The sequence below is a fragment of the Suricata suricatta genome, chromosome X (genome assembly GCF_006229205.1).
Source record: "Suricata suricatta isolate VVHF042 chromosome X, meerkat_22Aug2017_6uvM2_HiC, whole genome shotgun sequence".
Lineage (NCBI taxonomy): Eukaryota > Metazoa > Chordata > Mammalia > Carnivora > Herpestidae > Suricata > Suricata suricatta.
The window spans coordinates 73,152,183-73,178,176 of NC_043717.1; the positions used below are offsets into that span (position 1 = coordinate 73,152,183).

A 25,994-nucleotide genomic window follows, 5' to 3' on the forward strand; every position below is an offset into this window, starting at 1 on the left:
CCGCCCCCCGCCCAGGTGTTCCCATTCTCTTTTTTTTTTTCCCTCGCATCCTCCAACCCCCTCCCCGTTTCCAGACCAGCCCCTCTCTCTGGGCCACTTCTCAGACTCATTTCCCCGTCCCCGCCCCAAAGACCTTGGCTCTCGCTCTGAATCCCTTCCCTCAGGCAGGAAATAGAAGGGCCAACTGGCTTTGCCAACCAGGTGAGCGCTTTTCCCAGAGGATGAGAACGCCCCCCCCCCCCGCCACATTTGGAAGGAAATCGAGGGCGTTCCTGCAGCGCCCCCCCCTCAACTTCGGAGGGACAGGAAATCCAGGGAATTGCTGCAGCGTCCGCCCCCCCCCATTCGGAGGGACAGGAAATTGAGGGAGTTCCTGCAGCCTGAGCAGCCGGTTTTCCAGTCATCTGAAGGCCCCAGGGGCCGAGCGTGGAAGGTGCCACACCCCGCCCGGTGTCTCCTGGGATGTAAGGAGGAAGTGGCAGCCCACTCGGGCCGGCGGGGCTACCGCCAGCAGAGCGGAGCTCGCTGGGGAGGGAACTCGCTGCGCGCGGCTCCAGTTGCTGGGCGGCGGTGGGTGGGCGGGCAGCCGGCCCCGCCAGCCCGTTAAGAGCCCGAACTGGAAGAGGGAGATGCGCACTTGTGGTGGGGTGTGCGGAGGTGCCTCTGTGGGGAGGCGCCTGTGTGCTGCAATGAGTTGGTGCGGAGCGGCGTGCGGGAGACGCGCGCCTGTCGCGAACTACAGGGGTGTGTATGGAAGCGAGTGTGGAGAATGGCAGCGCGTGCGCGGGGCGCGTGCGTGTGGGGGTACGTGCGTGTGGGGTGCTTGCGTGTAGGCGTGCGTCGGGGGGCGGGTGAACGGAAAGGACCGCTGACTGACGACGGGGGTGGGACAGACACTGCGTGCGCGCGAGACTGAGGTAAAGATGTCCGAGGAACTCGGGCTCACGGAGCCGAAAGTCATGACTCTTAACTTTTAGCTTTTTTAAGCCGGGGAGGGAGGGAAGACATGACCGCTTTGAAAATCGGGGAATACTACTGACCATCTCTAAAAAAGAAAGAAAGCACACGGTATGCATGTAGGCAGAGAGGGCTCCTGGGCCCGCGGACGGCCATACGTGGCCCCCAGATTGTGGCTTCAAGCGGAGAGAAGCCCCAAATAGGTCACTTAGGGATTTGCCATTCGGGCTTTGATTGTGTGAGAGGAGGAAGAGAACAGGTGATGGAGCTGTTGTCTGCTCTCCCTGCAGGACTGCCCCGGGTTCTGGGCTCCGTGTGGCTTCGAGGCCGGGTTTTGCTGTGCCTCTGGGACCCGGTGGCCCTCGGAGACGAGCGACAGGGAGGGATCCTCACCCTCACCCCCCCCCCCGCCATGAACTACTGCAGGAGGGGATCTCTTGACCGTCCCCTGAAGAAGCCCCGGCATGCGGGGCCATCTCAGTAGCCTCAGACCTGCTGGCCAATGCCTTGCTAAATTTGCTACGCAGGAATTAGGAGCGCGCCCTTGTTTGATTCCCACCCAGGGTTCTCCACAGCCAGTGTGGAGTGTGGGAGGGTGACCCTCGAGTTGGTGTTTTTTGGGGAAAGTGGCCAGGAGACCAGTGGGCTTGGGTTCTGATCCCATGTTTGTCATGAGCTAACGTTTGGGACCTGAAGCAGTTGTCCCTCATCTTCCTGGGGTCACTTTCCTCACTTACAAAATGGGATAGTAGCTCATGGGGTTGTTGCAAGTGTAATTAAGGATACAATAAATTCCCAGCACACGGAAGCATTTAGTAAACGACAGCATAAGTAGAAATATATATATGTGTTAAAGTAAACATTAAACATTTTATTCTGGAAGAGTGTATTAAATTGATGATTTCTTTTTGGTCTCTTCTAGGCACACCTAGTTGTGTCATTTGCATACAAAGCCCACCAAGCACCATCCTGTAAAGTCATACGCCTGAAGTAAGTGGCACTTTAATTTGAATTCTTTGCAATGTTGAAGTAGAAAGTGATTAGCCCACCATCAACTCTCAGGTGGATTGCTGCATTGGTCTTCAAGCCTTCACACTTGCCCTCTTTCCTCCTGTGGTTCATTCTCCATGTCTTTCCCTCTGAGTGACTAACCTACTCGTTCAGAGCATTGACCTTGAGGTTTGGCAGATCTCATTCACATCTCAGCTCCACCCTACTCCACCACTTTCTGGTCGTGTGACCCTCAACAAGTTATTTCATCTCTTTAAGAATCCTTTCCCTTTAAAAAAATCCTTTTTCTTATCTGTAAGAGGGACAATGATGGTCTTCAACTCATACATAGGAGTTGTGAGAAGTTACAGAGATAATGCATGCAGAGTGGCCCATAGTAACTTTTTAGTAAATGTGAGATTAAAAATGTCAAGGAAAGTGAGGCTGCTAACGAGAGTAGTTGCAGTGGTATACCATGGAGTGTAGACTGGCTACAGAGTAAAGCAATGAGGTGGTAATGAGCTGGAGAATGGAAGAAGTCAAAGAATGGGAGATCTTGATGAGAATGTGTGGGCACTCTTCTAAGTGCCAAGAATTAATAAGGTTGGGAAGTTGTAGCCAGAAACTGAGAATGGAGTTCAGGAATTATCAAGTGGAAAAGTTCCACCTTTAGCAGGTAGTCTGAACTCTAATGGCTAGAAATGGCATGTGAAATGACATGTGATCAGAGATTGTAGAAATAGAGATCAAGGGGCAGGGAGGCTGAAGCTTTGCATGAGTCATCCATAGTCATAATGGATGGCAGGGGTTGGAATGGAGAGGAAAATGGAGCTAGTGCCAAAGCCAAGGTCTGCCCTGATTAACAAGGGACAGTAATTTATTTTACAAATATTTACTGAGCCCTTGTTAGATGTCGGGATATTACAAGACAGAGAACAATCCTGCTCTCATGGAGCTTCTAGTCTAGTCAGAGTGATAAATGGCATTAATAATTCCATCCTATAAATAGAAGACAGCAAACTGTGAGAACTATGAAGGAAAAAGAAGGGTTTGGGGTGCCTGGGCGGCTCAGTAGGTTAGGCTTCCAACTTCGGCTCAGGTCATGGTTTGTGAGTTGGAGCCCCATGTCGGGTTTTGTGCTGACAGCTCAGAGCCTGGGCCTGCTTCAGATCCTGTGTCTCCCTCTCTCTCTGCTCTTCCCCTCCTCACACTCTATCTCAAGAATAAATAAACATTAAAAATTTAAAAAAAGAAGGGTTCCCTAAGGGCTTATAGCAGGAGGACCTGACCAAAAGATCAGGGAAAGCTTCCCTGAGGAGGTGATGAGAACTGAAGGATCAGTTGGGGTAGAGGGAGGTGGAAGAGGGGTGCGTGGAGGAGGTGTTCCAGGTCGAGGAAATAAATAGGGTGTGCAGAGACCTGAAGCTAGAACATGTATAAGGGACTTGAAAAACTGGAAAGTGTCTCCTATGACTAGAGCATATTAAGCAAGGGAGAGAGTAAGTGAGCTGAGGCTGAATGGCAATCCTACTTAACTATTTTAGGCTTTATTCTAGGAGCAAAAGGAATAATTGTATTAAACAGTTTTGATTAGGTGAATGACATAATCAGAGTTCTCTGTATTTGTATGTTAATTCTCCCTGCCCCAGTTTTATTGAGATATGATTGATATATAACATTATGGAAGTGTAAGGTGTATAACATAATAATTTGATGTATGTATATATTGCAAAATAATTATAATATTTCTTAATGCATAACGATATGCTCATTATAAAAAATAATCAAGCACAGAAGTATGTAAATTGTGAAAATCTAGTTTATATTTTTGTGTGTGCATGTACATTAGAATATAAGTATGTATATACACACATATATAATACATGTATACATTATTATAGTATGTATAGTATAATACTATAGTAGATATAGTATGTATGTATAGTATATTATATGCAGTATTTATAATATAACTATATGATATATATATTATAGCAACTGTTTTTTTCCACTTAACAATATGCCTTTGGCTTTTTCCATGTCTTTATTATTTATTTATTTATTAATGATTTTTTAAAGTTTATTTATTTATTTTGAAAGAGAGACAGCAAGAGTGGGGGAGAGGCAGAAGGTGCGGGGGGGACACAGAATCTAAAGCAGGTTCCAGACCCTCAGTCGTCAGCACGGAGCCTGACTCAGGGCTTGAACTCACGAACCGTGTGATATGACCTGAGACAAAGTTGGATGCCTAACCGACTGAGCCACCCAGGCGCCCCTCTGTGTCTTTTATTTTTTTAATTTCTCAATAATATAGAAGTATATTTTCATGCTAAAAGATCAGAACAATATCCAGGTATATAGAGAGTAAATCTTAAAACTTGCCTTTTCTGTTCCCTCTTTATTTGCCATCCCACACACACAAAAAAAAACCAAAACCATCAATAGTTTGAGTATCTTTACAGTATCCTTTCCATGCATTTATATTAAAAAAATACGTACTTATACACAAAAAGAATTTTTCACATAACTGGACTCATTCATATTGTTATGCAACTTTTAAGTTTGTTATTTATTAATTTATTGACTTAATTCACATATGACACACGAATTCATATATTTTTTCCCTTTTTAAGTTCATTATTTATTTTGAGAGAGAGTGTGTGAGTAGGGGAGGCACAGAGAAAGAGGGAGAGAAAGATTCCCAAACAGGTTCCATGCTCAGTGTGGAACCCGACATGGGGTTGGATCCCATGAATCATGAGATTATGACCTGAGCTCAACTGACTAAGTCACTCAGGCGCCTCTATGTTTTTCTTTCAAAGAATTAGAATGTTACAGAAAGGCTAAAACCTTTTGTCATCATTGCTTTCCACTCTGCCTCTCCTCCTCTCACTGTTTGACTTAATTTCTCTTAAACCTTTTTCTATTCATATCTATTTTCATTATCTCTCTCCCTCTTCCCCACATCCCCCACACAGAATATATACTATTATTTAGCATTATTAAAAAATATAAATTATATAATGCTTATATGTATTGCTCTGCTACATGCTACTTTCAACCAACATATGTCTGAGAATTTTTCATGTTAGTACATATAAATCCAGCTTGTTCTTTTTCACTATTGCCCAGTGTTCTGCAGAATTGATAGGCTGTGAGTTGTGTAGCAGCAGTTTCCTTACTAACATGATTATTTTCAGCTTGTTGCTCATACAAAGTGTGCTGCAATGTAAATCGTTGTACATACCTTTCTCCTTTCTCTACTGACTTCTAAATGCCGTCTTTCATCAATACCACATTTTTATGCATACTTCAGGTTTATTTCAGGATTCTCTATTTGGGTCTACAGATCCATTTATTTATGCCTGGGTTCACACCACATTTTTAATTTCTGTAGTTTTATAATGTTTAATATCAGACTTTTTTCTTTCACATTTTTTGTTATGCTTGCATATTTACTGTTATATAGATATTAGAGTGAGATAATCATACCTATGTAGAATCTTATTGGCATCTTTGTTGACACTACATTGAGTTTACAGATTTAACTGGGGAGAAGTTGCATCTTTACATTGAGTCTTCCTTTATATGAATAAACAAAGTGTGGCTCTCCATTTATTCAAATTTTTATGTTATTTTATGTTTTATAATTTTCTCCATAAATATCTTGAACATACCTCATTTGGGTCATTTCTACATACTTTATAGTTTTTGTTGCTGCTATTAATAGGATCTTTTTCTTTAATTTTATAATTACTATGGGTGCATAAGAAAACTATTGGCTTTTGTATGAAATCATGTATGTGTCTAACAACTTTACTGAATTCTATTTTATTTCTAATAGTTTGTTCATTGATTATATTGGATTTTCTAGGTAGGCAAACATTATGTGCAAATATTTATTGTTTTGTCTCTTTGTCTTCAGTCTGTAGACTGTGTGCATTTTTTTACCCCCATGCATTGGCTAGGACCCCCATGTAAGATTGAATAGAAGCAGTGATATCAGATATCCTTATCTTATCCCTCCCTTTAGTAGGAATGCTCCTAAAATTTCGTCAAGTATGATGCTTACTGTGGGTCTCTGGCAGTGGCTCTTTATTAAATTAAATAGGTTTTCTTTAATGTTTACTTTTTTGAGGCTTACCTTTTAAAAGCAAGAATGGGTATGAAATTTTGTCATTTGCTTTTTTACCTATAAGTTGGACATACAGTTTTGTGTCCTTTAAATTGTTAATGCATTGAACTGCATTGATAGTGTTTTTAAAACTTCCTGTTATGAAATTTTCCAAACAAAATGACAATAGAGAGTAAAATAGACTCCATTAACCCATTATTCAACTTCAGTAGCCATCAACATTCACCATAATTGGTTCAGCTATTCCCCCTCCTCTGTCTTGTGCTGGGATGTTTAGGCTAATCATGAATGTCATATGACTTCACTCCTAAATATTGCAGTATGCAATATAAAAAATTATGGCATGAAGGACATCTCATGTAATCATAATTCCATTATCACACCAATACCCAACACATATGCAGATTTTTCCAGTTGTCTAAAAATATTTTTAACCATTGGAGTTTTTTTCAATCAGGATTGAACCAAGGTTAACTTGTTGTATTAGGTTATATCTCTTAAGTTTCTTTCAGGATTTTAAAAAGCCAAAACAGAGCAATAGCCTCCTCTTTTTATTTTCATACCATTGATTTTTTGAAAACACCTGCCATTTGACCTGAAGACTCTCCCATGATATGGATTTGGCACCTTGAGGTGCTATTTTACTTATTTTTGTATTGCCTACCCATGTTTCCTGTGGATTCGAAGTTAGATCTAAACTTTTGATTAGATTCAGGTTTTTTATTATTTGGTGAGACTATTTCATCGTTGACACTGTGTACTTCCTTTTCCAGTCTGCTTGTCTTACTTTTAGTTATACTGAAGGAGAATTGAAATGGTGATAGTCTTATTCCTTCACTTTTCATCATCTTTTCATCTAATGGTTTTACCATCCATTTGATAATTGTTATCTGAATCAGTTATTTCATAGTAATGATCCTAATTCCATCATTTTTCAGCATTTATTAGCTAGCACACCACTCTTGAAGAACTATCCCTCATCTACTAGGGTTATTTGGTAAGCCTAAAATACGGTGTCTATAGAAAAGACAAGATAAGTGCTTAACTCTTTCCCTTAATTGGCTATTTTCCAAGTAAGGAGTTGGTGCCCTGTTCCCTACTGACAAATCTGTAAATGTTTAAGCTTCCCTGTGTTTCTAGTATTAAACTATGATTAATGATGTACCTTTTAAAATGTACTATGGAATTTGAGGTACTAATATTTTATTTAGCAGCTTTGTATCTGTACTTACAAGTGAGATTGTCTGTAGGGTTGATTTTCAGCCTGGGGCTGGACTGCCCCTCTATGGGGCATTTGGAAATGTCTGGAAGTGCTTTTAGTTGTCAGTTTTCTGGGTGTATGTGGGGGAGTCCTACTGGTATTTAGTAGATGAGGATCAGGGATGCTAAAGGAAGAATTGTCCTACCAAAAGAGCCGTGGGCACACCTATTAAAAAAATAACGGCCTATAGTTGTCTTGTGCTTGTTTGATTTTTGATATTAAAGTTATGCATTTTATATCTAAGTTCATAAGTGAGATGGGTCTATAATTTCTTTTGCTTTTACTTTGCAGTTTTGATATCAAGATAATACTAACCTTATAACTGTTCAGTGTCATTTCCCTTCTTTTACTTTTCAATGGAAAATTTTATGTAAAGTTTGAATAACCTGTTCTTAGCTAGCTGGTCAAACTCCTACAAACCTTTTTGGGGCTAGTGACTTTTGAAGCAGATTATTATTATTTCACATTCTTTTATGAATAATTGGCCTATTTAAGTTTTTTTTCCTTAGGTCAGCTGTGGTTATTTATTTTCTTGAAAATTATTCATTTCACCTAGATGTTTTAAATTGTTGGTATAAAAGTATATATAGTACTTTTTTGATAAATTTTAAATCTCTGTTTTGGTAGTTTGACTTCCTTTATTTTAATTTGTGTCTTCTTTTTGAAATCATACTTGATAAAAATTTATTCACTTTATTAGTCTTTTCAGTGAACTATCATTTCCTTTTATTGATCTGCTGTATTGTTTTATTGTTGTTTACTTTCTATTTTAGTAGTTATTGTTTTTTTAATTGAGGTATAATTAACAAACAACATTATATTAGTTTCAGATATACAACATAATGATTTGATATTTGTGTATATTGTAAAATGATCACCACAATAAGTCTAGTTAACATCTGTCACCATATAATTTTTTTCTTGTGATGAGAACATTTAAGATCTATTCTCTTATCAGCTTTCAAATATGCAATTTAGTATTATTAACCATAGTTTCTGTACTGTACATTATATCCCCATGACTTATTTATTCTATAACTGGAAGCTTGTACCTTTTGACTCCATTCACCCATTTCACCCACCCACTACCCAGTGCTTCTGGCAGCCAGGAATCTGTCTGTGTATCTATGGGCTAGTTTTGATTTTTTTTAGATTCCACATATAAGTGAGATCATATAGTTTTTGTCTTCCTCTGACTTATTTCACTTAGCATAATGCCCTCAAGGTCCATCCATGTTGTTGAAGATGGCAGGTATTTGTTTGCAGCCCTGGGAGCTTTCCTGACTGTAATATGAAACTGGCCCCCATACATGGAGGGCAGGAGTGACTGAAGGAAGAGGCAGACTACTTCAGATTTGTAGGTGGCAGGTTTAATAAGCAAGGTAACTTATATATGAGACTTGTCTTGGGCAGTTGCAAGAGAAGTAGATCTCCAGATCTGCCTAACCAGAATCTTAAGTTTATATAGAAGCGTCAAGGTGGTTTAGTCATGTATATCATCCAAATGGACCCAACAGCACCTTACTCTCTCAAGGCTATGTCCTTGGAACACCTTCTGGGAGTTGGGAAGGCAAGCAGAATGCACATTCCATGGATGGGGGAGGGAGCAAGGAGCCTCCAGTTGCCCTGGTCCAGTTCATGGGTCAGCTGGAGGTGACATCCTTTTGATGATTTCCTCCAACAGCAAAATGTCATTCTTTTTTTGGCTGAATAATATTCCATTATCTATCTATTTGTCTATCTCAACCATTAGTGGGCACTTAGGTTGTTTCCTTATCTTGCCTAATGCAAATAATGCTAGTGAACATTAGGTGAATATATCTTTTCAAGCTAGTGTTGTTGTTTTAATTAAATGAATGCACAGAAGTGGAATTGCTGGATCATATAGTAGTTCTATTTAAAATGTTTATGTTTATTTTTGAGACAGATACAGCATGAGTGGGGGAGGGGCAGAGAGAGAGAGAGGGAGACACAGAATCCACAGTCATTTTGAGTTTATTTTTGTGTATAGTGTAAGAAAGTGGTCTAGTTTCATTCTTCTGCATGTGGCTGTCCAGTTCTCCCAGCACCACCTGATAAAGAGGCAGTCTTTTTTCCATTGGATATTCTTTCCTGCTTTGTCAAAGATGAATTGGCAATACATTTGAGGGTCCAGTTCTGGGTTCTCTATTCTATTCCGTTGGTCTATGTGTCTGTTTTTGTGTCAATACCATACTGTCTTGATGATGACAGCTTTGTAGTAGAGGCTAAAGTCTTGGATTGTGATGCCTCCCATTTTGGTTTCGTCCTTCAATTTTACTTTGGCAATTCGGGGTCTTCTGTGGTTCCATACCAATTTTAGGACAGTTTGTTCTAGCTGTGAGAAGAATGCTGGTGCAATTTTGATGGGGATTGCATTGAATGTGTAGATTGCTTTGGATAGTAATGACATTTTAACAATATTTATTCTTCTGATCCATGAGCATGGAATGTTTTTCGATTTCTATATGTCTTCTTCAATTTCCTTTATAAGTTTTCTATAATTTTCATCGTACAGATCTTTTACAGCTTTGGTTAGGTTTTTCTTAGGTATTTTATGGTTTTTTGTGCAATTGTGAATGGAATCGATTTCTTGATTTCTCTTTCTGTTGCTTCATTATTGGTGTATAAAAATGCAACTGATTTCTGTATGTTGATTTTGTTCCCTGTGACTTTGCTGAATTCATGGATCAGTTCTAGTAGACTTTTGGTGTAGTCTGTCGGGTTTTCCATGTAGAGTATCGTGTCATCTTGGAAAAGTGAAAGTTTGACTTCATCTTTGCCAAAACTGATGCTTTTTATTTCCTTTTGTTGTCTGATTGCTGATACTAGGACTTCCAGCACTATGTTAAACAGCAGTGGTGAGATTGGACATCCCTGTCGTTTTCCTGATCTCAGGGGGAAAGCTCTCACTTTTTCCCCATTGTGGATGATATTAGCTGTGGGCTTTTCATAAATGGCTTTAATGATGTTTAAGTAAGTTGCTTCTATCCCAGCTTTCTTGAGAGTTTTTATTAAGAGAGGACGCTGAATTTTGTCAAATGTTTTTTCTGCATCTATTGACAAGATCATATGGTTTTTATCTTTTCTTTTGTTAATATGATATATCACATTGATGGATTTGTGGATATTGAACCAGCCCTGTAACCCAGGAATGAATCCCACTTGATCATGGTGGATAATTATTTTATATGCTATTTAATTCCATTTGCTAGTATCTTGTTGAGTATTTTTGCATCCATATTCATCAAAGATATTGGCCTGTAGTTCTCTTTTTTGTTGGGTCTCTGTCTGGTTTGGGAATCAAGTGAAGCTGGCTTTGTAGAATGAGTCTGGAAGTTTTTCTTCCGTTTCTATTTTTGGAACAGCTTGGGAAGAATGGGTATTAATTCTGATTTAAATGTCTGATAGAATTCTCCAGGGAAGTCAGCTGGTCCAAGGCTTGTATTTGTTGGGAGATTTTTGATAATGGATTCAGTTTCTTCACTAGGTATGGATCTGTTCAGATTTTCTATCTCTTCCCATTTGAACTAGGCAGTGTGTGTGTGTTTAGGAATTTGTCCATTTCTTGTAGGTTGTCCAGTTTGTTGGCATATAGGTTTTCATAGTATTCCCTGATGATTGCTTGTATTTCTGAGGGATTGGTTGTAATAAATCCATTTTTCATTCATCATTTTGTCTGTTTGGGTGCTCTTTCATTTCTTTTTGAGAAGCCTGGCTAGAGGTTTATAAATTTTGTTTATTTTTTTTCAAAAAACCAACTCTTGGTTTCATTGATTTGTTCAGCTGTTTGTTTTTTTTTTTTTTTTTGGATTCTATGTTGTTTATTTCTGCCTTGTTCCTTATTAGTTCGCTTCTGCTGCTGAGTTTAGGATGTTCTTGCTGCTCTGCTTCTAGTTCCTTTAGGTGCACTGTTAGATTTTGAATTTGTGCTTTTTCTAGTTTCTTGAAATAGGCCTGAATTGCAGTGTACTTTCCTCTTAGGACTGCCTTTGCTGACTGCCAAAGAGTTTGGATTGTTGTATTTTAATTTTCATTTGTTTCCATATATTTTTCAATTTCTTCTCTAATTGCCTGATTGGCCCATTTGCTCTTTAGTAGGGTGTTCTTTAACTTCCATATTTTGGAGGTTTTCTAGACTTTTTCCTGTGATTGATTTCAAGTTTCATAGCATTATGATCTGAAAATGTGCATGGTCTGATCTCAGTTCTTTTATATTTATGGAGGGCTGCTTTATGACCCAGTATGTGATCTGTCTTGGAGAATGTGCCATGTGCTCTCGAGAAGAGAGTGAATTCCATAGCCTCAGGATGTAGAGTTCTAAATAGATCCGTCAAATCCAGCTGGTCCAATGTGTTGTTTAGGTCCATTGTTGCTTTAGTGATTTTCTGTCTGGTTTATCTCTCCATTGCTGTAAGTGGAGTATTAAAGTCCCCTGCAGTTAGCACATTATTATCAATAAGATTGTTTCTGTTTGTGATTGTTTTATGTATTTGGGTACCCCCGAATTTGGTGCGTAGACGTTTATAATTGTTAGCTCTTTCTGATGGATAGACCTTGTAATTATATAATGCCCTTCTTCATCTCTTGTTACTACCTTTACTTTAAAGCCCAGTTTAGGGGTGCCTGGATCAGTTGGTTAAGCAACTGACTGTGGCTCAGGTCATGATCTCATGGTTTGTGGGTTTGAGCCCCACGTCAGGGTCTGTGCTGACAGCTTAGAGCCTGAAGTCTGCTTCAGATTCTGTATCTCCCTCTCTCTCTGTCGGTCCCCCACTCATGTTCTGTTTCTTTCTGTCTCAATATAAATAAACATAAAAAAAATAAAGTCCAGTTTGTCCGATATATGTATGGCTACTCCAGCTTTCTTTTGACTTCCAGTAGCATGATAGATATTTCTCCATCCCCTTACTTTCAATCTGAAGGTGACCTCAGGTCTAAAATGAGTCTCTTGTCGATAGCAAATAGATGGATTTTGTTTTCTTATCCGTTCTGATACCCTATGTCTTTTTATTGGAGCATTTATTCCATTTACATTCAGTATTATTATTGAAAAATATGGGTTTAGAGTCATTGTGTTCTCTGTAGGATTCATGCTTGTAGTGGTGTCTCTGGTACCTTGTGTTCCTTGCAACATTTTCCACGTAGAGTCCCCCTTAGTGTTTCTTGTAGGGCTGGTTTAGTGGTGATGTATTCTTTCAACTTTTTTTGTGTTAGGGAAAACCTTTATCTCTCCCTCTATTCTGAATGTGAGGCTTGCTGGATAGAGGATTCTTGACTGCATATTTTTTTCTGTCCATCACATTGAAGATTTCCTGCCATTCTTTTCTGGCCTGCCAAGTTTCAGTAGATAGGTCTGCAACCACCCTGATATGTCTTACTTTGTATGTTAGAGCCCTTTTATCCCTAGCTGCTTTCAGAATTCTCTCTTTATCCTTATATTTTGCCTATTTCACTATGATATGTCATGTAGAAGATCGATTCAAGTTATGACTAAGGGGAGTTCTCTGTGCTTCTTGGATTTCAATGTCTGTTTCCTTCCCCAGAATGGGGAAGTTCTTGGCCATAATTTGTTCAAGTACCCCTTCAGCCCCTTTCTCTCTCTTCTTCTTTTTGTGGAATTCCTATGATACGGATATTGTTCCATTTGATTGCATCACTCAGTTCTTAAATTCTCCTTTTGTGCTTCTGGATCAATTTATCTCTCTTTTTCTCAGCTTCCTCTTTTTCTATAACCGTGTCTTCTAATTCACCTATTCTCCTCTCTGTTTCTTCAGTCCAGGCAGTGGCCACCTCCATTTTATTATGCACCTCATTTATAGCATTTTTTTAAATTCATCACAACTATTTTTAAGGTCCATAGTCTTTGTAGCAATAGCTTCTCTGGTGTCTTCCATGCCTTTTTCAAGCCCAGCAATTAATTATATGACTATTGTTCTAAATTCTTTTTCACTTATGTTGCTTATATCTGTTTTGACCAATTCTTGAGCTGTCACTTCTTCCTGGAATTTCTTTACAGGAGAGTTCTTCCGTTTCATCATTTTGGCTTGCTTTCTGTCTCTTGTGTGTTTTTAAAAGCTTATTATATGCTCTGTACCTGCAAGTTCTGCTATATTAAGGGAGGCTCATTGACTATTTATGGCCTGTCCATTCAGGAAGTGTTCTTTTAATGGTGTCCCTTGGTCTCTCTTGTTGTGCTTTTGGTTATTTTGTTTCCATACTTGTAGTTATATTTGGGACTCCCCACCATGTTTACTTTGGCTTGTTTCTTGAGGTAGCCCTAGAACGAAAAGCAGACAAAGAAACAGGGCACAAAAACGTGCAAACACTCTGACAATTCAAACAAACAAGCAAACCGAAAGGAAAAACAAAACAAAGACAACAAAAGTCAAAGGGCAGTCTAAAAGCATACAATCAGACATCCCAGCTATAAATAAATAGCAGGGTAGAGGCAGTTCTGATTGAAGAGCATACACAAAGAGAGAAATGACAGGGGTGGGGAGAAAGATAAATGAACATTGACCAGGCAGAGATCCTAAAAGGCATAATTCAGAGTGAGAAAAAGGAGAATATGAGAGGAGACGAGGAGAATGAAAGGAAGATAATGTTACCCAGAGAAACTATACAGTCTGATTTTTTTCAGAGAGAGAGAGAGAATGGAAGGTAATGATGGAGGTGTAGAATTTGCATCAAGAGAATGGATTAAACGTGACTGTTTAAGCAAACCTATCACTAGAGTACCCAGTCCAGTGGAGGGGAGAGATAAGGATGAGATAAGGGAGAATATATCTGAATTGCAAGAATTGATCTAGAGTTAATCAATGCAGTGCTTCAATGCTGGTCTTGCCCTAGGCTTGCTTATAAAAGAGCAGCCCTCCAGCACGGATGGACATGGTTGGTGTCCTTGCCTTCACTGTGAGTCCCTCGGCCGGTCCCTGAGGCCCTTCCCTGGTAGTTATGGGGAGGAAAATGGTGGCCCCCCCAGTCCCTTCTCCAAGCATTGCAATTCACTCTTTTGGGTCCCATCTCCCTGTGCGCGGGTGCAGCCAAGGTGAGCCGTGCTCTATGTCCCGCGCCCATCCTCATTTCTAGATCTTAGTCCACATGCTTTAATGATGCCGCCCAAAATGTAATCCCATAGGCCAGGGCACTTCCTACCTGGGGATCAAGTAGAGGGAGTAGGAGAGCGGTTCCTTCTGATGCGGACTGAGTCCCTTGCGTAGAGTCTATTCCAGAGGGAATTTCTGGGACCGGGGCACCCAGCCCAAAGAAAGCTCCACATTTAGCAATAGGATCTCTCTCCCAATGCCTTGCAGTTAAAGATGGGATGATAGTATCCCTCTCCGTCCTGGGTTGAGGTTTTTCTCTTCTCCAGGGACAATTCTATGAGCTGTTTTAGCAGCTCTCTCTTCCCCTTGTCTCTCAGCTGAGGGGGCCTCCCTCCCTTCCATGCCTCCTTGTCCTGGCCCATTTTTATCTTCCCCAGTTTGCAATCACGCACCTATGAGCCTGTCTTCTTAGTGGACTCCTGTTTCTTTTCCTCCCAGACAAAGGGTTCACATCCTTTGGCTTCAGCCCATCAAGTACAGAACTCCCTATTTCTCTGTCATCTTGCCTCCTTTGAGGGAGACACAGATTCTGAAGTAGGCTTCACACTCTGAGCTGTCAAAACAGAGCCCAACACAGGGCTCGAACTTACGGGCCCTGAGATCATGACATGTGCCGAAGCTGGATGATTAACCGACTGAGCCACCCAGGCGCTCCTCTATTTTTAATTTTTAAAGGAGCTTCCATACTGTTTTCCATAGTAGGGCATCAGGTTACATTCCCACCAATAGTGCACAGGGGGTCCCTTTTCTTCACACTTTCACCAACACTTCTTATTTCTTGTCTTTGTGGTCTCAGCCATTCTAACAGATGGAGGTGACAGATTGGATTGGACAGATTGGTATGGATTGAAGATTGATTTTATCTTAAGTTCTGTTTCCTTTTGATCTCTTGCTTTTTAAATCAAAAGTTCTTTTACTTTCAATTTTTATAGATTTCTAGTAAATGCAGTTAAGGCTATAAACTTCTGTTACCACATCCCACAAGTTTTTTTCCCCTTGTATTTTTATACTTTTCAAATTTACAGAAATATTCAGTGAATATCCATATCCCTAACACTTAGGTTCTAAAATTTTTAACATTTTGCCCTGTGCTTTATTGCATATCTGTCTACTCATCAATCCATTTTATTTTTTGATGCATTCAGAATAATTTGCACTTCAGTTCACCCCTTTCACACATATTTCATGAGTCAGAGTTCAATATTTCCTTATGATTTTTTAAAGATAAAATTTACTTATAGTGAAATACAAAACTCATGTGTTCCATTGGATAAGTTTTGATAACTGACATAACCAGTACCTCTATCAAGATCCAAAACATTTGTCATATCAGAGAATCCCCTTTTGCAGTTAATTCCCACCTCTACTTCCGCACTGGAAGTAGTGAGTTATTGTGTTAGATTAGTTTTGCACATTTTAGAAATTCATATAAATGGGATTACACTGTATGCACTCTTGTGTGTAAAGCTCTCTCTGCATGATTCATGCACATTGTTGCTTGTATCGGTACTTCATTCCTTTTTATTGCTGATTAATATTCCACTGTATGGATAGATAGATCACAGTTTGCTTATACATTCTTGTGTTGATGGATACCTGGGGTGTTTGTAGTTTGAGTTATTGTGAATAAAACTACTGTAGACATTCTTGTATAATTATTTTGTGAACATATATATATTTTGTGGTAAATACCTAAGAATGGAATTGCTGGGTCATAGGATAGGTGTATGATTTGTTTTATTTGAAACTGCCGCATCTTTGTACCATTTTCCTCTCCCACCAAGATCCTTATAAATATTTGGCAGGATCTGTCTTATTAATTTTAAGCATTCTGGTGGGTGTGACATGGTACATCATTGTAGTTTTTACTTGCCTTTCCTTAATGACTAATGGTGTTGAGCATCTTTTTTTATTTTTTTATGTTGAGTATCTTTTCATGTGCTGTTAGCTATTTATATATCTTTCTTTGTGAAAGATCTGTTCAAATATTTTGCCCATTTTCTTTTTTATTGTGATAAAACATACATAACATAAATTGATCACTTTAGTCCTTTTTAAGTATACAGTTCAGTGGAATTAAGTACATTCACATTGTTGTGCAACCATCATCACTATCCATCTCCACAACTTTTTCATCTTTACAAACTGAAGCTCTGTGGTCATTAAACAATTCCCTACTGCCCTTTCCTCTCAGCCCCTGGTAACCATCATTCTACTTCGTGAACTCTATGAATTTGTCTAGTCTGTATTCCACATTGAAGTGGAATTATATGATATTTATTCTTTTATGTCAGGCTTATTTCACTTCGCATGGTGTGTTCAAGGTTCATCCATGTAGCATGTTTCAGACTTTTCCTTTTAAAGGCTAAATAATATTTCATTGTGTGTATTTATATACACACACATACATATATATATGTATACCACATTTTATTTATCCATTTATCCATAGATGGATATTTGGGTTGTTTCCACTTTCTTATTTTCTTTTATAGTTGTATTTTTTATTAACTTTTTTCTACTTTGATAATTGATTATTTTTGTTAATTGAGATAAAATTGACATAATATTGTATTAGTTTTATGTGTACAACATAATGATTTGATATATGTATATTGCAAAATGATTACCCCAGTAAGTTTGATTTATTGATTTTATTGAATTGATATTGATTTTATTTACATACTATAAAATCCACCCTGTGGAGGTTCCTCAAAAAACTATCAATGGAACTCCCCTATGACCCAGCAATAGCACTGCTGGGGATCTACCCAGGGGATACAGAAGTGCTGATGCATAGGAGCACATGTACCCCAATGGTCATAGCAGCACTTTCTACAATAGCCAAAACATGGAAAGAGCTTAAATGTCCATCACCTGATTAGTGGATCAAGAAGATGTGGTGTATATATATATACATATATATATATACATATATATGTATATATATATACACGTATATACGTGTGTGTATATATATATATATATATATATATATATATATATATATATACACACACACAATGGAGTAGTACATGGCAATGAGAAAGAATGAATTCTGGCCATTTGTACCAAAATGGATGGACCTGGAGGGAGTCATACTAAGCAAAATAAGTTAGGTGGAGAAGGAAAGATACTATATGTTTTCACTCATAGGTCTAACGGGAAAAATTGAACAGAGAGCCATGGGAAGGGGAAAGGGGGGGGAAGAGTCGAGGAGAGGGAGTGAGGCAAATCATGATAGACTTTTGAATGCTGAGAACAAACTGAGGGCTGAAGAGAGAGGAGGGAAGGGGAAGGGGGTGATGGTCATGGAGAGGGGCACTTATGGGGAAGAACACTGGGTGTTATATGGAATCCAACTTAGTAATAAACTATTTAAAAATAAATAAATAATAAAATATGTAAATATAAACAGTCAAAAAAAATAAAGTTAAAAAAATAAAGTGTATAATTTAGTAATTTCTAGTATGTTTACAATGCTGTGTAACCATCACCAGTATCTAATTCGAGAATATGTCCAACACCCCAACTAGAAGTCTTGTAACCATTAGGGGTTAGTATCAATTCCTCCTTTCTCCCAATGCCTAGCAACCACTAAATGTACTTTCTGTATCTATGAATTTGTCTTTTCTGTGCATTTCATATAACTGGAATCATGCAGTATGTGGCCTTTTGTGTCTGGCTTCTTTCATTTATCATAATGCTTTCAGGGTTTATCCATGTTGTAGCATATATCAATATTTTGTTCCTTTTTATGGCTGAATAATATTTCATTGTAAGTATATACCATATTTAGTTTATTGGTTCATCAGTTGATGGATACTGGGGTTGTTTTGACCTCCCTAGTACTGTATATAGTGCTACTTACTATGAATATCCTTGTGCAAAATTTTGTTTAAGTACATGTTTTCAACTTCTGGATATATACCTGGGAGTGGAATTGCTAGGTCATACAGTAATTGTATGTGTAACTTATTGAGGTACTGCCAAGCTTTTCCACCATTGCTGCACCTTTTTATATTCCAATGAGCAGTATATAACTCCACATCCTTACCATTTTCCATTTTAAAAAACTATAGCCATCCTAGTGAATGTGAAGTGGATTATTATATGAATGAACCTTGATAACCTGCTAAGTTAAAGAAGCCAGACACAAGAGACCATTGTTGTATGATTCTGTTTATATGAGACATCCCAAAATAGGCAAATCCTTAGAGACAGAAAGTAGGATTGTTGTTGTTAGGGGATATGAGGTGGGGAGAACGGGGAGTGTTTGCTTCATGGGCACAGTGTTTATTTTGGGGTGATGAAAATGTTCTGGAATAAGATAGTGATGGTTGCAAAACTTTGTGAAGATACTACAAATCATTATATTGTACATTTTAAAAGGGTGAGTTTTACAATATGTGAATTTATCTCAATAAGGAAAACACAGTCTCATTTTAGGCCTACAGGTAAGATTTGATGTTTAAATTTGTAGCATTTCTCTCTTATTTTTGGCAGCATGCATACCATGCAGAGTCATCATGAAAAGTTGTGTACTTTGTTGATTGAAAAGGCAAGGCATACAACCAAGGGTCTGAATGGGGGCTGAAATTAGCCCATATACTACTCTCTAACTTGTGTCACTGAGCTTGGTGCTGCCCCAGCCCAGAGAAAGAAGCACCGTTTTATCATTTTGTAATTCAGGGGCCCAGAGGAGACATCTTACTTTGATTTGTCTTCTTGGAGAGGGCATCATTTACTACTGTGCATAAAGATTCAATATGTTCTAGTGGAGATCCTAGTATGATGGATACTGCTTTGCTGTCCTGGAATTTGAACCATCTCACCACCTTTTATTCAGTCTAATAACCAATTATAAAATACCCCCATAATTTCCCAAAGGTCTGTTTACTGTAATCCACTCTCTGGTATGATTTCTATATCAGGGTTTTTTAGCTGCAAGCAAGAGAACTTGGTTCTGAGCAACTTAAGCAAAAATAAAGATTTTTGGAAGACTACTGGAGTTGAACAAAACCAAAGGACGTGCTGGAAAAAAAGGCCTAAAGGAGATCAGGAAGTAAGGAAGCTTGGAGCATTTGGGTAGCAGAACCTCAGTGCTTGTTGTCTTCACTCAGACTTTTAAATTCAGGCACAGAAAATCTGATTATTCCACTAAAAGGGATAGGGTTTCTTATCAGAACACAGATCAGGAAAGAATGCTAGACAGGCCAAATAAAAGCTACCAAAGGAGGTAAGAAAAAGATGGATGTCAACAACCAAGTGGAGATGTTGAGTAAGCCTTTGGATGTATAAATGTAGGTCTCAGAGTAGAGAGCTAGACTGGGATAAACAATAAGACATTGTAAGGATAAAATAATAGGCATGGTTGAAATTTTTCAGGAAGAGACTAGGTGGCCATGCATCCCTCCAGCGTCATTACCTGAGGGCAGGAACACTTACTGGGAGTAATTTGTAACTAGAGAACTGTTTCTATGTTTTGGAGGACATGATATCCCTACTAATTGGGAAAAGAGTCCAGGGCATGGGAATATAACACTGTGCTGGGAACATTCCATCTCCTAAGAATGAAGTTGTTATGTGGAGATTTTAATGGAATGTAACTTCTTCCTGTCAGTTACAAGAAATGCCAGCTTATTTTTCCTTTCATATTCATTTATATTGCATTTTGTCCTGTACTAAATGTTTTATGTATGTCATCATATTTAATCCTCACAACAAATTAATGAAGTCATTATTATCACCATAATTTATAGATAAGTTACTGTAGTCTCAGAGTATAAGCAATTTCCTCAAGGTCATATTGCTAGAAAGCAGTTGAAATGGAATTTAAGTAAGGTTTCTGTGAGTTCAAAGACATTTCTACCCGCATATCAAATGATAAAACAATGCCAATATTAACATAGTTTAGGATTATTGAGCCTTTGCTGTGTACCGTGTAGTATACTGAATACTTTATATGCATTATCTCATTTAATCTTCATAATAATCTTATAAGAAAAGTACTGTTATCCCTGGTTAACAGTTGAGGAATCTGAGGTTTAGAGATGTTAATTCAGTGGTTGTCACAGAGTTAGTGGTAGAGTCAGGGCTTGAACCTTTCTGTTGGGTTTTAAAGCCTGTGTGCTTCACTGGTATATGTGCCCCTATCAAAAATAACTAAATCTTAGAATGGGGGCTCTCTTCCCTGGCTGTGTATTAGAATCAGTCACTTAAAAAAAATCACTGCCAAACCTCATCATCAAAGATTCTGATTTAATTTATCAGGAATGCAGACCAGGCCTGGGATTTTTTTTTTCAAAAAGCTTTTATTCATTCATTCAATTTATTCTGTAAACATTTAATGTCACTTGTATGTCAAATACTCTATAGGCATTTACTTCCTAGCAAGATCTGTCAATTAATTCTCACCACAGTGATGCATAACGATGACTATAAAATCTTAGTGGCATGAAAAACTAAGAACATACTAAGCGCTTATCCTCATATTTCTGGAAGCCAGCTGGGATTTAGCTGATTAGGCAGGGCTTTGTCAGACGACTCTGATTTAGGTTAGAGTGACTACTTTTTCTGCTTCAGGACTGTGAGTAAACTCATGTGGCTCTGCTTCATGCATTCCTCCCTAGACCATTGGACTAGCTGGCACTTGTGTCTCTCATGGCTCATCTCATGCCAGTGGTAGAATCATAAGAGGAGACATGTCCAACTGTGCAAGAATATTTCAAGACCCTGTTTGAGTAATATACTTTATTAGCCAAACAAAGTCTCAAGGCTGAGCTCAAAGACAAGCGGTGGGAAAATAAACCCCACATATGTTGTGTGGACTTGCAGAGTTCATGGCATAGGCTCAGAATTGGAGCCAGTAATCCAATTTAGGTGGAAAAGAATGAAAAAAAAAACCCACTGAGCATTATACATAAGAAAACTTTCAAATGTATTAGAAAAAAGTAATATTGGAAAAATTCTGGAAGGTGGCATGAAGGTGACTTTAATGTGCACCTAGGGCCGAGAACCTCTGATCTTACTGTGTTCAACCTGGACAGAAACCTGGGCTAGCAGTCCCTCAGCCATTTTGAATATAAAACAGAGAAAGTAGAAGAATCTTACTCAAGGTCCATAGGTTGATAGTTACAGAAATGGAACTAGGGCCTCTAATGTCTCCTAACACTGTAGACTTTTTCTCTTATATCACTGTATTCTGATCTATGGTCTTAGAATTCTTCCTTTATTAATGGCACCAAAAATATGTTGTGGAAAGACACATTCTTTTTTTTTGTCTTGACCCTAGACATTAGAGGTTGTACTCTCTAAATCCTGTGCTCCCTTAGTAACCCAATTGAGGGCCCAATTTCACATTTCTTATATTTGTATTGTTCAAATGTTTACAGACATTCTATCTTCTTTTAGTTTTTTACCTCTTCAAGTTGAAGACTGTTGGTTTAGATCTATCTTCGTGTGATCCCATAGTCCCTTCCTAACAATCTACTTGATTTATTGGGCCTTCTCTTTTCCTCAACTCTGTAATGCCTTGAGTAGTATTTCTTGAGTTCTTTTTTATTCTGGGCTCCCACTTAGGCCTTTCAGTCATCATTTCTGTTTTGGATTTTAGTCTTCTTGATTTGCCAGGATGACCAGTCAAAAGAAAAGAAAAGATATGGAACTTGCTTGTACTTGGAGTTTATTGTCTAAACAGAAAGGTGAGTAACTGAATGAGGTAAGAAGAGGGTACAATCTAGGTAATCCTGTTCATTCTCTTTCTCCTACTTCTCCTCACGGACTTTGGGATATTTTTTTCGAATCTTTAACATTGTGTTGCCTGTGTATAGGTGTGTGTATATTGAGATATTACATGGACACAGTATTATTTGCCCATTAATAATCTCTTAAAAGTGTCTCCATAATTTTTGTGTTTTCCAAAATGAGGAAAAAGAAAAAAGAAGAGGAAACTATGGTTTCTACTGTTTTCCATGATTCCAAAAGCATTTATAATCCTAAAAGACTCTTAAGTCTCTCCCTTTACTGTAACCACAGATTTTCACAGGAGACAGCACAAAAGAGCAAAGAGTGAAGATTGTTGGAGTCCTTCCCCTTGTGGCTGATTCCTGAGCTCCAAAGAATATTTAGTTATGGGGAATAGAAACTGGTTATCTTCAACAGACTACTCAGTTGCCTGCCCATTTCTGTGACTTTCTAATATCTGCCTCTCCAGACTCTGCTTCCTCCCATCCATCTAGTCACACCTTCTCCCAAGTATAAGTCTCACTTTTGCTTTTAAAGGTGTGCAAGTACTAAAAACCTACAGGAATGTGGAGGCTGTGTGTGTGTGTGTGTGTGTGTGTGTGTGTGTATGCAGGCACTATGCAGGCACATGTGCCTGCATTTGTGTATTTCTATCTAGAAACCTATATATGTGTTTGGATTGAATATATGTGTATATGTGTTCAAATTGTAGATAATTGTATGTATCTGTCACACTAACATCAGCAGTGCCTTATTCATTCTCATTAACAAGTTAAGTTCAACAGAAGTTCCAACAGAAGGAATAGGTTAATGTTCAATGGAAAACAAAATACCTAAAACAGTGACTTCAAATAATGTATGAGCCTTTAAGTTAATGCCTAAATTTTTTCTTACAGAGCATCTAAATGTAAATGTTTATACCCTTAATATATATATGGGAAGGTCATACATTTTACTTTATGTTGCACATTAGTTATAAATTTGTGGGTGAGTTAGAAAAGATGTGAGATGACTTTCTTCCTTGTATTTCTGTCTGGGGAACAGCATGAATGGCTGTAGCAGTGTGGGTAAATTTTCTGGGTATTTCATGTTTTGATGTGAAGGTGTATTTGTGCTTCTCTTAATCCCAACTCTTTCCTCCCACAGATGCTTCTAAATCTCAGACTTCATTGTCATGGAAGGAGCTCACAGGTAGATGTCTTCTCCTTTTTACTCTCTTTTTGTTTTGTGAAAAGTGCCTCCAATAAACCTGGTTTCTCATCCCTACTCCACTCACATTTTTTACTTCATATTCATTGGGAAGCAACCATTGTGTTTTTTTTTTGGTAGTATTTATGAAGCTCCAAACTTTTAAAACAGATTGGTATTTTATATCAGATAGAATAGCTATTCGAATAGCTATTGATGGTGGTCAGGCACCAGATGTACAGAACTTTATGGCTAGAATAGACCTGTCCAATTCTGGAGTGATCTAAATTGAGGCCATTATAGCTACTGGGCCAAATCATGCCAGGGGCCTGTTATTATAATAAAGTTTTACTAGAACCAGCGATGCCCATTCATTTATGTATTGTCTAAGGCTACCTTCAAGCTAAGATGGCAGGATTGAGTAACTGAAACAGAGACCCAAAAGCCTATTTATGGAATTTTACAGAAGAAATTTGCCAATAATTACCTAGACCAGCATTCCCCAAGCAGTTCTACAGAGCATTATTGTCCAGAAGATAACTTTGCTTTTGGGAAAGGGTTATATAGTCATTTGATACCAGAAAATGCTGGATTAAGCCAAGTTAAACAGCCTTTTTTAAAAACTTTTTCTTAGTGTTTTATTTATTTTTGAGAGAGAGAGAGAGAGACAGCGTGAGAGCAGGGGAGGGTCAGAGAGTGAGGAAGACACAGACTCTGAAGACAGGCTCTGAGCTAGTTGTCAGCACAGAGCCTGATGCAGGGCTCAAACCCATGAACCACAAGATCATGACCTGAGCCGAAGCTGGACACTCAACTGACTGAGCCACCCAGGTGCCCCTAAACAGCCTTTTTAAAAAACTATAGGTCATTTCATATCCTTTCACATGTTACATGCACTGAGAAACTCTAAAAGGAGATAAAGGGTGCATTCCCTTTAACTTATTTGACCACTGGACTTCTTTTCCACAGCTCTCTTACTAATACCTTGCAAAATCGTGTTCAAAGGAACACTTATTTGAGAAATGCTAACAGACATTCACTTGACAGAAGTTTGAACTTGATAACTGACTCCTTGGATTATTTTTCTTTCTAGTTGCTGAAACTGAAAAGCTATGTAGTATAGTATTTAAGCATATGGACTATGGCTTTAGACAAACCTCAATCTTAAAAGTTGCTATCACTTACTAACTATTGAACTGGGGCAAATTATCTAATGTGATAAGCAGGACTGGCTACATAATTGATGGGCTATGGTACAAAATGAAAACACAGGACCCCTTCTTCAAAAAATATTAAGAATTTCAAGATAGCAACAGCAGAGCATTATACCAATGGGTCCTTCTGAGCCCAAGACTTATGCAGAGATTGTATACCCATAAACATATCACCCTGGTAACAAATTTCAGTTTCCTTAGCTTCATAAAATGTGGATAATACCTACTTAATGGGATCATTGTAAGAATTCAGTCAGAAATGTATATAAAGAGCCTAGTAGAGTATCTGGCAGAATAGGCAGTAAAAATAACTTGTTTTTAATTCAAAAGCATTTATACCATATTCAATAATCTATTTATTGAGTGTCTACAATGTGCCAGGCACCATGCCAGGTACTTAGAATATTATGATAAAGAATACAAATAAGGTCCCTGTCTTCATGTAGATTATTGTTTATTGGGAAAGACGGATAATGAAAAAATAAACAACTATTAATTATGATAAGAGCTATAAAGAGAAAACAGGATGCTGGGAAAGGAAATAATAGAGAGGATCTGCTTTAAATTGGGTGGTCAGGTAAATCCTTTTCTAGGAAGTAGTGTCTAAGTTGAGATCTGAAGGATTAAAAAAAAACTCTCCAAGGAAAGAGCAGAAAGAGTGTTCCAGGCAGAGAGAATAGCTACTGGAAAGGCCCTGAAATGGGAAAGAACATGGCATTTTGAAAAATTAAAAGTAGGCTAGTGTGGCTCTAGGGACTGAGAAGGAGAGTGATTTGTGGCATACCTCGTAGGATAAGGTTTTGGATTTTATACGAAGTGTAATGAAAAGCTTTTGAAAGGTTTTGGATATGGTAGTCCCATGATGTAATTGATACTTTCAGATGATCGTGTTGGCTGCTGTGCGGAGAGGAGCCATAGATAAGCTAGAGTAGCTGTATAGTAGGAGGCTACTTCAGTAGTCCAGGAAAGATTTAGTAGCGTCTTGGACTTGGTTGGTATTTGAGAATGTAGTGATAAATAAACTGGAGGCTTATGATAGGCCTTGGTAATTGATTGGATGTGGAGGATTCAAGGGGAAAAAAGAAATAAAGAATGACTCTTAATATTTTTCTGGGCAACTGGGTGACATCATTTAACTGGAATGACATGACTGTGGGTTTTTTGTTTTTTTTTTTTTTTTGGCAGGGGGCAGCCATGCAGAAATCCAAAGCTCAGGTTTAGACATGTAAAATTGGAGAGCCCTCTAACACTTCCAAGTGGAGATGGTGATAGTAGTTATAGCTGTTATTTGTATTGCTGTCTAGGATTCTGTGTTACTAACTCTTTGTGTTACCTCATTAGACTACCGGGAAATATTTAGAAAACATCTGAAAGAA

General features: G+C 38.4%; 1 long non-coding RNA gene across 1 annotated transcript; it reads left to right on the top strand.

Annotated features, from left to right (window-relative positions):
- Window positions 1-1,882: 1,882 nt before the first annotated feature.
- Window positions 1,883-25,983, top strand: LOC115284320. Its single transcript, XR_003905155.1, has 4 exons — window positions 1,883-1,947; window positions 22,086-22,173; window positions 23,363-23,407; window positions 25,960-25,983. It is a non-coding gene; the product is annotated as an uncharacterized LOC115284320 (long non-coding RNA).
- Window positions 25,984-25,994: the final 11 nt, after the last annotated feature.